The sequence below is a fragment of the Notamacropus eugenii genome, chromosome X (genome assembly GCF_028372415.1).
Source record: "Notamacropus eugenii isolate mMacEug1 chromosome X, mMacEug1.pri_v2, whole genome shotgun sequence".
Lineage (NCBI taxonomy): Eukaryota > Metazoa > Chordata > Mammalia > Diprotodontia > Macropodidae > Notamacropus > Notamacropus eugenii.
The window spans coordinates 79229545-79241607 of NC_092879.1; the positions used below are offsets into that span (position 1 = coordinate 79229545).

Genomic DNA, 12063 nt, shown 5'->3' on the forward strand with positions numbered 1-12063 from the left:
AAAGTAAGAAAAATAAAACCCATTATAAATACATATAGTCAATCCAAACAAATGGAGGATTGACTTTTATGTATTAACTACATATGTCCAAGATCTCATACTAGAAACAGGTTGCTGGATTCCCAGTGCAGTGAACTTTTCACTGTCACACTTCTCATTTTCTATTTTCATTTTGTGCTAATTAGAAAGTCATTTAATAACTCCATGGGAGGTCAGGAAAGCAGAGTATTTTTTTCTAGGTACAGATTTTGAGGTTTTTCTACGTTAGTAAGTTTTGAACCCCTATATAAAGGCTATTTGTAAAGAGAAAGCAGCAGGGTTAATGATGTGAGCTACTGCTCTGTCACAAAGCAAATCGAGCAGACATCCATTGATGGATGACTAAAGAATAGAGAAGCTTTCAAACCCAAAGCCTCTTTAATCTCTGAACAGGAGAAGACGTCATCACCCAGCAGACTGACCTTTGAAACTAGAGGAGGGTAGTGAATGGAACCATTTTATTATGCTTCATCACTGGTGCCTGAAGAAAAGGATTAATGAAATATAGTCAATTCCTAAATGTTCCTGTCCTCCATTTCAGATCCTACATGCTGCAGTTGAGGAAAATTCTGCAGCTGAAATGAACACAGTGGCAACACCTTTGAGGAGCCCTGAAGTTTAGTTGGGGCAAAAAAGGCAAAACATACTGGGACAAAACTAGAAGGCCTAGAAGAGACCATTTCTATACTCCTTTCATTCCCTTCCTATTAAACTGGTAGATTGAAATTCTTTTCTAAATCTCAAGACTTCTTACTGTAAAATAAGCTGACACATTTCTGATCAGATTATTGGCTTACTCATTGAACTAATTTAAATTTACATTTTATTAATTTTTAAAAATAATGTATCACACGAGTGTTCCATGTGCCCATTTAAGCCTCCTGCTGTTAAACCTTTAGGACCAGCCAAGGATTAAAGTAAGGTGACTCTTCAGGGCTCTTTCCTCTTATAGGGCTTGATGGAATTCTTTCCCTCTTCCAGGTCTTGCTGTTATGTCATTGTAGTTGGAAAGAAAGAGGAAAGATGGAAAAAGGTGTCTTCTAGAGATGGTTCTGATCGTCACAAGGGAATTTTAGTGTGAAGGCTTAGGGTGTGTTTTTCTTTGCAAGAGTTTGGAAGTGTTGAGTAAAATTTTTTAGTCAGACCTAAAAAAACCAAGAGAAGTAAGTGTTGCATTCTTTTAAATAATGCATAATGTGAATAGGGGAGAACACCTCAACTAGACACAGAAGTCTGCCTTATTTCTTTAACTCAGAAACCCACCAGAAGACAAAGACAAAAGTTCTTACAGCTCTAACAGAGTGGTCTTCTATTGAACAAGGTCATGAAGGCGAGGTGCTCTCCAAAAACTACGTAAGAGCCATCAACTCTACAGTTCCTAGATTAAGGTGGGATTGGTGATGGTCATGGGGAAGAAAATTTAGGAGTCAGAGGGGGACAAAGTGAACCAAAGAATATTAGTACCCTTTCCTTAAGGAAGTTCCCATGATTGAGGATGAAACCAGTGAATGACCAAGAGGGGCTTAGATAGCTGTGATCCATACCCCTAAAAAGCATCAGGGCCCCGAGAATAAAGAAAGGCAATCTGTGCTCTTCCCTGGTCAGCAGCTGATCAGCTTCTTCAGGAAGGCCTCAAGCTGTTCTTCATCCTTGATCCCCACAAACTTGTCCACCACTTCCCCGTTCTTGATGGCTAGCACTGTTGGCACTACAAACACTTCAAAGGCAATGGCGATGTCAGTGTTTTCATCAATGTCAACCTTAGCCATCACTACTTTGTCCTCCTGCCCAGCTACCATCTTCTCCAACCAGGGTCCTAGGATCTTGCAGGGGCAGCACCACAAGGCATAGAAATCTACCACCACTGGTTTGTTGCTGTTGAGGACCCTTTCTTCAAAATCCAGCCCATCCCGGATGTGGAATGTAATCTTACGAATGCGGGTACCATATAAGAGCCAGGCGAGGTTTGCTACCACAGTACCACCACTGCTCTTGCGGGTAGTAGTAGCCTGTAGGACCCCAGCACTAGGGGGAGCCCAAAGGCTCATAGGCATCTTCCTGGCCAGGAACAAGGCCAAGGACCTGCTTAAGATCAGGCGCTGAGCCATTAACCTGGGTTTGAGTTAGCTTTAAGGGCTTGAGGAGGAGTCAGTGAGTCTGGAGAAGGACTTGGACACTAAGCCCTGCTTGGCTGTTTGCCTTCTTCTCCCTCGTTGTCTTTCTCCTACCTCAGCCTCCCGAGAAATGATACCTGCTTCCAGATGCGCATTCTCAGTATTCTGAATTGGAGGGCAAAACACTAGGCGTTGCCAAGGTCCCCATTCTTGAGCAAGCCTCTTCACAATTCTCCTGCCCCCTCTGCCTCTGCCTCCGCAGTCAAAGGACCAACGGCCTCACTCCAGGAGCTGAACCACAGGGCCATGTTATTTTTTAGTTTGCTTACCAACCACCTATTTGGACATGTTTAGAAATAGTTTTCACATTGTTAGGGTGTGTCTGTGGCTATAGACAAAAGAATGGGTGACAAGATAATGGGCAGAGTACAATTCTGGGCTCTACGTCCATTAAATACCTCCAGTCTATGCACTTTTTCATGACTTACCCTTGGATTGGAGGTACCAAAGGAATAAAAAGTTCAGAAAATACTTCCATGAAAATAATGACTTTCCCATTGTCCTCTGTAGTGAGAATGTTTTTTTTTATGTCCAAGTCCCAGTGGAGGCCACACATTGCTCTTTCCTTAAAATAATTATTTTTCTCCCTAAAATTCATTTTTAGAAAAAAAAATTGAATTCCACATTTTCTGCCTCCCTCCCCCATCTCTGAGACAGTAAGCAATAGCTTATAGGTTATACATATTCAATCATGCAAAATATATTGTCATATTAGTCATGTTATGAAAGAAGACAGAACCAAAGGGGGGAAAACATGAAAAAAATATAGAAAGTGAAAAATAGTATGCTTCCATCTGCATTCAAATTCTATCAGTTCTTTCTCTGCAGGTGGATAGTATTTTTCCTCATGAGTCATTTGAAATTGTGTTGGATCATCATATTGCTGAGAAGAGCTAAGTCACTCACAGGGGATCACCATACAGTATTGCTAGTGTTGCTGTTACTGTGTACAATGTTCCCTGGTTCTGTTCACTTCATTCTGCACCAGTTCATGTAAGTCTTACCAGGTTTTTCTGAAATCAGCCTGCTCATCATTTCTTAAAGCACAGTATAGTATTCCATTATAATTATATACCACAACTTCTTCAGCCATTCCCCAAATGATGGACATCTCCTCAATTTCCAATTCTTTGCCACCACAAAAAGAGCTACTATAAATATTTTTGTACAAATTGATCCTCTCCCTCATTTTTATGTCTTTGGGATCCAAATCTAGTAATGCTTTTGCTGGGTCAAAGGATATTCACAGTTTAATAGCCCTTTGGGCATAGTTCCAAATTGCTCTCCAGAATGGTTGGATCAGTTCACAACTCCACCAACAATGCATTATTGTCCCAATCCAATTTTTCCACATCCCCTCCAACATTTATTATTTTCCTTTTCTGTCTTATTAGCCAATCTGATAGATGTGAGGGGGTACAAGTACTGTTCTTTTAGAGTCCAGAGTAATCTGGCCATTCGCTGTCAAACAGGAGCAGAATAGCTTCAGATCCTATCAATTATAATTTTGACATACATTTCTGAGCACTTCCAAGTTGTAGCCCTTAGTAGTTTGGTGAAAAGAGTACTGAATTTAGAGCTATGGCATCTGAGTTTGATTCCTAGATCTTATATGTGTGACTTTGGGCAAGTCATTTAATCCTCTTTGCCCAATTTCCTCATATATGAAATGAGGAGTTTGGACTAGATAACCTCTCAGACCTCTTCAACTCTAAATACTCAATCCTATGAATCTTCTTTTTGATGGCAAAAAGTATCTTCAAGAAACAGCTTGTTAACAAAAGAGTATCTCAGTAATGCATCTAGGTATGGAAAGTACCCTAAGTATCAGCTCCAACTTGTTCAATTGTGATTTTGTTACTTTGACTATTCTCATAGATGCAGAGAAGGCCTTTCATTGGTGGTATAACTAAAGAAATTTTAAGTAGTTGGCCTTGCCCTCACAGTGGCACTTCACTACAGGTTGAGGGAAGATATTACATTCATGGATGAGATAGTTACTGAGTACTAGGAAAGTTAAGCAAGTGAGAGTGTTGGATTCTGAAATACAGTGATTACCTCTCTACAAATATGCTGTGAATATCCCTTTGCTAACCTCTCCTCAACTATCCACTTTGCTCGAGTGAAATTTTTCTAGGTAATTTTTTTTCTAAGAAGTTCTAAAGAATTTTTTAAAGAATTTTAAGGCAGGATGCTTCTCACCCTGTGAGGTTCTTGTCCAGGTCCTCCTATAAATTCTCCACAAATGAGCTACCCAAGTGCTAGAGGCTGTAGCTATATTGTCAAGTGGATAAATTTTCTTGTCCCCTTCCTCTCCTTTTTCATTCTCTGAGAAGCTCACTACTCTCATGTTATTCCCTGGGTGCCCAGATCCTCTTACCAGGCCCTGGATAGTGCTCACACTTTATATTGTCCATACTAACCAATGTTTCTGTGGATCTTTTCTGTGTCTTGAACTTCAGAAGTTAATAGTGGGCAGTAGTGGGTTATTTAGATAAATTAATCCCAGCCAATTTGTCCAATTCAATAAAAATTAAATGCAATCATGTTCCAGCAGGCTCTGTGCTAGACTTTAGAAGCATAAGAAGAGTATTTGTGCCCAAGGGTATTACATTCTGCATTGGGTAGATCCTTAATAATGGATTTTATTGAAAGACATAAGCAAAAATCAAATAAGATGGGAAGGCAAGTCATTTAACCTCTCTATGCTTTAGTTTTGTCATCTTTAAAATGAGGGAGTTGAACTGAGTGATTTCTAACTCTAAATCTATAATTCTCTGTTATGATCTGCACCAGTAAACAGAATACCCATATGAGTGAGATTATGGATCTAGTGAAGTGTTGATGAATGATCAGTTCTACCAATGTTGGAAATATCAGGCACCATGCTTGAGTAAGTAGCTATTTAGTAAAGAGGTCTTTTGGATCCCTTCAATGCATACTGCTTAATGTTTTAGAGTATAAGACCAACACTTAGCATTTAGTTTGGGGGCCCCAAAATCCTTTACAAATTTTTCTTTAGAACTTCATAGAATAACTAACCTAGAAAAATTTCACTTGGGTAAAGTGGATGGTTGAGAAAGGGTCAGCAAAGAGATATTCACAGCATACTTGTAGTGAGGTAATCACTGCATTTCAGCATTCAACATAGTCACTTTCTTAACCTTCCCACTACTCTAACTGCCTCATCCATTAATATAGCTTCTTCCCTCAACCTTTAGTGCTTGAGTGATGAAACAAAAAATTTTTATGTGTTTATTGCACTCTGTAGTGAAGTTAAGTGCTAGTCTGAGGGAAAGGCCAATTACATGAAATTTCATTTAGTTACATCACTAGGGTTCTAGTCTAAAGCTCTTCCTTTCTAACTTGACCATGGTTTAAGAAAGGTTGTTTCAAGGAGTAAATAACTTTTTACATATATACTAGTTGATGATCTCAACATCCTTGTGTAACAAACATTGATTGCTGACTTTTTAGAAATGGTTTAACTCTTTTAAGACACTAGCAATTGGGAATGTAAGCATAGTAGGAATTTATCAAATAATACTTGTTACCTGAATATTTTGATTGATTTTGAGGCAAGACCATAAGATTCCTGATGGAGCTCTTTGAATATCAGATTGTGTCTTTTATTTCTATTATGTCATCTACAACATCTCACACAGTTTTGAGCATTTAAGAATTCTAAGACTGGCCACTTTGTGATGAAAATTATTTTGGCCTTGGCAACCCTTAAAGTAAAGGGAAAAAAATGTCTCTTTGTCATATGCAACCCTCTTCTGCTTCTGCAGTGATGATAGTGTAGTGCTGGAAAAGGGGGCAGAGAGTGCTAAGAATCACCACTTTTAGACAGTCAATAAACTTTAATTTGACTATTATTATTCTAAATGTAAATGTAAGAACCTTCTCTAGTGACCAATGAATCGACATGCTTCTAGAGGAGATGAATCACAGCTTTCTTGACATTCTTGCTATAAATTAAAGAAGAAAAAGGAGGTGAAGGAGAACAAGAAGAAGAAGAAGAAGGAGAAGGAGGAGGAGGAAGAGGAGGAGAAGAAAAGAAGTTGCAGTTAAGTGGAAGGATGGATTATCGAATATTCCAAGAACAAGAGTTGGCAGAGGGAGTTTCATTGCATGCCCCAAAGCTACAAGAAGCATTATTTAATCATTTTATTTATTTATTATTAAATCATTTAAACATAATTTAATCATTATATATTGCAGTACTCATGATAAGTATTTGCCAAAAAAAGATCACCATGAAAATATAGCTCACACATCAGCATTGGTTGCTGTAGATGGTGTGGTAGAGAAATACTGTGAGGAACTTGTTAAGACTCTCCAACTTACAGGCTAATGCTGGGTGACTTCTGTGCAAAGGTGGGAAAAGGTCTATCTGAAATCATAGCATAGGAGAAAGAAATGAGATAGGCTAAAGAGTTAGAGATTGCACAGGAGATTTGCATCATAAAAGGAACTGGTAGGTGGTTGACTCATAAGACCACACAAAATGAAACTGACTACATTTTAGCTGACAGGAAAAGATTTCTTTTTAATACAGGAGCTAGCCCTGAGTTAACTGTCTATGCAGAGTGAGGCCATTGAATTCTCAGAGATAAGATTCGAACTTATAATAAAGAAGAAAAGAATCATGAGAAAAAGATGACACATACAATTACAGTGATTTAACCCAGAAGTACTTAAATGTTATTGGAAATCAGAAATGGAAAATGGACAGCAGACGTGACACCAACTCTAAATATTTCATCTGGACACTTAAGCAATGTAAATTAATTGCCCCAACAAGGAGAGCAAAAGAGCAGAGAAAACACCTTACTTTTCTAATATCTGACTTAAGTGTAAAACTGAAAGATGACTAACAAGTATTGTTAGGTTATTGTGTTCAGTTGCTTTTAGGTCTTATGTATTTCATCTGTCCCACTGATTAACTCCTTTTTAAAAAAGTTATCAGATAGTCAAATAGTTTTGGTGATTATTTTTTCATAGTAAAGTTTTAGGTCTATTACTGCTAAATCCCCTTTCTTCCCATTTTTTTCATTATTTCCTTGAGGTTCTTGCCCTTTGTACCTCCATATAAATCTTATTACAATTTTGTTACTTCTGTGAATTGGTCCTTTGGCAGTTCAATTATTATAGTGCTGAATATGTACATTAATTAAGTTAGTATTATCATTTTTATTATAGTAGCATAACCCAACCACAAGGCACTAATTCCTCTACAACTATGTCTTCTGTAATTTCTGTAAAGAGTTCTTTGTAGTTCTATTCATATAAGTCCTACGTATGTCTTGGTAAGCGGATTGCCAGATGTTAATTTTCAATGGAATTTCTTTTCTATCTCTGCTGAGTTTTCTTAGTAATATACAGAAAGACTGATGCCATTTGTGTGTTTATCATGAATCCTCATGCTTCTTTTGAGCTTGTGAATTATTTCTATTACTTTGTTAGATGAACCTCTAAGTTCTCTAAATAAACTCTCATATAATTTTGTTTCTTTTTCTATACTTATTCCCTCAAATTATTTTTGCTACATATGATGTGTATATTTCTAGAACTATAGCAAATAGTAGTAGTGACAGTAGACATCTTTACTTTACCCCTGATGTTATTGGAAAGGCCTTTAGTGCTTCTCCGTTATCTCTTGGTTTTATTTTTATATCTATATCTATCTATCTGTCACCACATTAAGGAAACATTCACTTGTTCTTATGCTTTCTAGTATTTTTAACATGAAGGTGCTGTATTTTTTCAAAAATTTCTCTTTTCTCTATTGATAGAATCATGTGATTTTCATTGTTCTTGTTATTAATATGGTCTGTTGTATTTATGGTTTTCCTAATATTGAACCAACTCTGCATTCCTAGATCTACTAGGGAAGGGGAAAAGGAGCAAGCATTTACTAAGTGCTTTCTATTTGCCAGGCATTGTGCTAAGCACTTTCCAAATATTGTCTCATTTGATCTTCACACCAACCTTGTGAGGTAGATGCTGTTATTATCTCCATTTCACAGTTGAAGAAACGTAAGCAGTCAGAGGTTAAGTGACTTGCCCAGGGTCACACACCTCCTAAGTGTCTAAGGTTAAATTTGAACTCTAGTCTTCCTGACTCCAGGGCCAGCATTCTGTCTACTTCACCACCTATCTTCTTTTTCTAATACTACTTTCTTCTCCAGCCTACTTAGGCTACCCTGCTCACTTCCCATCTTTTTAGACTGGCCAGTCTTTCCACACTGCTGTCTGTCTATGACTTGTATCCTCCCTCTCTCTGCTTGCTTTATATAACTCCTGAAATTATTCCATGCCAGTTTAAGGATTGGATGAATCCTTCAATATTTAGAGCTGCATCTCATTTTCTGGGCTATAAACTTAGCCTTACTAGTAAGGAAAACATTACTATCAACCCCTTCACCCACCTTTGCCACTTCCTGATCCCCATGACAATCAAGGTTGGATTTCCCAAAGAATTCTTCTTGTAATCATGGGGAAAAAAGATCTAAATTTATAGTCCTCTAAAATTTGGCCTTTTTCATAGCAGGAACTTTGGGGAGACTTTTATGTCTTTGAAAACTTTATTCCAAATTTGGTTCCTTCAAGAAATCTCCTTAGCTCCTTTGAGGGTATTCATTAGAAACTTGACTTCATTACTGCAGCATTTCTGTGCTACATTGTTTCTGTCGATATATTTATTTATTTGCTTTGAATATATTCTTAAACCTTGTTCACTTTGTATTGCCTGTTACTCCAAGTGAATTATGAGCCCTGTGGACAATTGCAAGGAAATAAATTCAGGTGTGATTCAAGGAAAAGCTTCCTAACAAACAGTGCTGTCCAGAAGTGGAAAGTACTCAGACACTGTCTGCTTCTTCTCCCTGAAGGTCTTCAAGCAAAGGCTAGATGGACATTTCTCAGCTATTCTGTACAGTATTCTTATTCAGGCATGAATTGGACTATATACTTCCTTCCAACTGTGATATTCTGTGGTTCTATTTCTTTTGTCATGTTTCCTTACACAGTGCTCAGCCTTCTTGGCATGCACACAGCTAGTGCTCCATAAATACCCATCTGCTATTCCCCAGGGGCCCTGTGGCCCAAAAATAGTTGGCAACAATATCCATTGCAATACTAACTATACCTAGGCTCAGGTATGATCCAGTACTTAGGTGAAACCTCTTTATCTGAAATCCTCTTTAACGTACAAATTGCAAAGGCAGCTGGATTTGATGTCTGTCTTGTTTGACTCTGAAGGTTGTTTTTAAATATATATATATATAAACATATATATAATGTATATGTATATGTGTGTATGTATACTCATGTATGCATATTACTATAGAAGTCATGAAAGCAGTAGAGATCTTTAAAGAAGAAAAGTTTTATTATAATTGAAGAAGGGTTAGGAAGGAGCACTTTCTGTGAGTCATCATAGTTCCAGCAAATAATGTAGATATCCTTAGGAGATTTAATTTAGGATGGCTCAAAGACAATGGCTTCCCAATTTATGGAAACTATTCAACATCTGGATTTTGATCTATTGATTTTATTCTGGGCAATGTTAATTGTTTTTAATTTTAACAACCTGGATCTTAGTCTTGTCCTTCCAGTAACATTTCTTTTTGTTTCAGTACCATTTGCCTGCTATCACTTTATCATGTCCTGTTACAGAAAGACCATTACATCATCTCCTCCCCTAACCTGTGCCAAGCATCTAGGAACTTGCCAACTTAAAAAAAAAGACTATTTGACAAAATTATAGTGAATTTCATTGGTTTTTCAGAAAGTGTATAGACATTAAATTTTAAAAGGCAGTAACAAAACTGCTTGATTTGTGTCCATTTCTGCATTTTTCTTTTCTTCAGTGCTTTTAAAATGTTTTATTGATCTTTTTATTCTGATCTATAACTACTTTCCAACCTACTTCTAAGTATTTAAAGTCTAGTAAAATAAATCAACACATATATGAAAATGCATATACTGTTCTGTGTTTCTAGTCCAGAGGTGTCAAATCTGCTGCCCAAAGGCCACATATGGCTTGCAGCACTCCCAAATGAAGCTTGAACCAGATTAAAAAGTAATTGGGAAATACTTAACAAAATAAGTAAAAATACAATAAGACATAGATAATATTGATATGTGTTTTTTTAAATCTGTGTCCAGCTGACAAGGATCCTTATGTATGTTTTAGTGGTCCCTGTTTCCATTTGAACTTGACACCACTGGTCTAGCCCATTTCTTACACAAACCAATTTCATGTTTGTGTTTGTATGTTGAAATGTTTCTGTTTGTTGATAATTATTAGATTTATAGAAAAAAGAAAATTGTATTTATTAAAGAGTTTATGGATCGTGCAAGTGGCTGCTTGCCAATGGGGAGAAAGAAGATTTTCCCAGTTCTGTCAATTGTATAAATCTTTACTGAGCATGTAACTATATGTTCAACACTGATGTTATTCCATGGAGGAAGATAAGGCATTGTTTCTGCCCCTGTGATCTCATAATCTAATTGTGGAGATGTTAGTGAACAGTGCAGCCCAGATTACACACAGTGTTTTCTTTCCTTGCTGTTGGTCTGATGTTACCCTCATTCAAGGTGAGTCCTGTCACTCTTGGCATACTACATGGCTTACCATTAACCCTTTTTTGATACTGAGATGAAAATGTCAGATGGTGCCTTGAAATATTCAATGACTGACCCAGGTTCTACGACCACTGTTTTATTGGCTGTTAAGTCAGGCCTTTAATTCCATTTTCCTTATTACTTAAAATACTTTGAGGATCTTAAAAGGAGAGAGTACAAACTGAAGGTCTTTATATAATATGCATAATTCACTACCTGGCCAAGATATCTGACATCAGTGATACGGTGATAAATTGATAAGCCTGATCAGAATGAAGTTATATTGTGCCAATAGCACGGACAGTGTGCTTTACAAAAATAAAGGTCCTGACAACAAGTGACACTGAGGCATAAAGAATGTAGGATCCCAAGAGAAAATGGAAGAAAAACTTCAAAGAAGTGAATATGAAGGGTTGTATCATGCTATGTATGTCAAACTCTATAACATTCTTTAATTAAGAGAAAAGGGCAATCTACTTATTTCCTTATGTTTTAGAAGAAAGGGTATGGCAGTCTGGAATAAGGGAAGGGAAGTTGTAAATCAACCTATACTCATTTCATGATTTTGATTTGAGAGCATGAGACCATAAGTGGCCTTACAGCATTACACGTTTTACAATTGTCATTCCGTGTTACTCTTCAATGGGAGAATTTGTCTAAGACTCAGAAGTAACATTAGGAGATAAAATGAAAAAAGGCAGCTCAGACTTCAGTTTAGATTACATTAGGAATACACTGGTATTCCTGAGGCACACATATTGCTAGTGTTGCTATGAATGTTTGCAAAACTGATTCTATATAAGGCAGAACTCAATAATCTTTAGATATGACCAGAAATGGCATGGGCCATGTTAAATGGCAGTGAGCTCCCTGTTACTGGAGGTGCTGCAGTAGATGGTAACCTGTCACTTAGTGACCTCTCTTCCATAGAGGTTCATGCTATCCAAATTTATCACCCAGTGAATAACCTGGTGACTGTTATCTGTCAACTCCCAAATCACTCTCCTTCCTTCCTCAATGAGGTTAGTATTTGTTATAGCCTTTTCTTCCTAACTCTTCCCCTCATGTTATGAGACTTCCATGTAGATATTGATGTTTCCTCAAATACCCTAACTTCCCAGTTCCTCCATCTATTCAATTCCCTTTATTTAGTCCTCTATTCTAGAAGTGGTCTTGCTCTCACTCTTGTTCTTGCCATCATCCACAACTCTTATAC

At 37.3% G+C, this 12063-nt stretch overlaps 1 protein-coding gene and 1 pseudogene across 1 annotated transcript in view; one reads left to right on the plus strand and one right to left on the minus strand.

Moving 5' to 3' along the window:
• LOC140515231 (connector enhancer of kinase suppressor of ras 2-like) overlaps positions 1 to 12063 on the plus strand; it is a 570766-nt gene that overhangs the window by 50348 nt on the left and 508355 nt on the right. The gene's annotated exons all lie outside the window — the stretch shown is intronic.
• Positions 1641 to 2147, minus strand: LOC140516109 (thioredoxin, mitochondrial pseudogene; annotated as a pseudogene).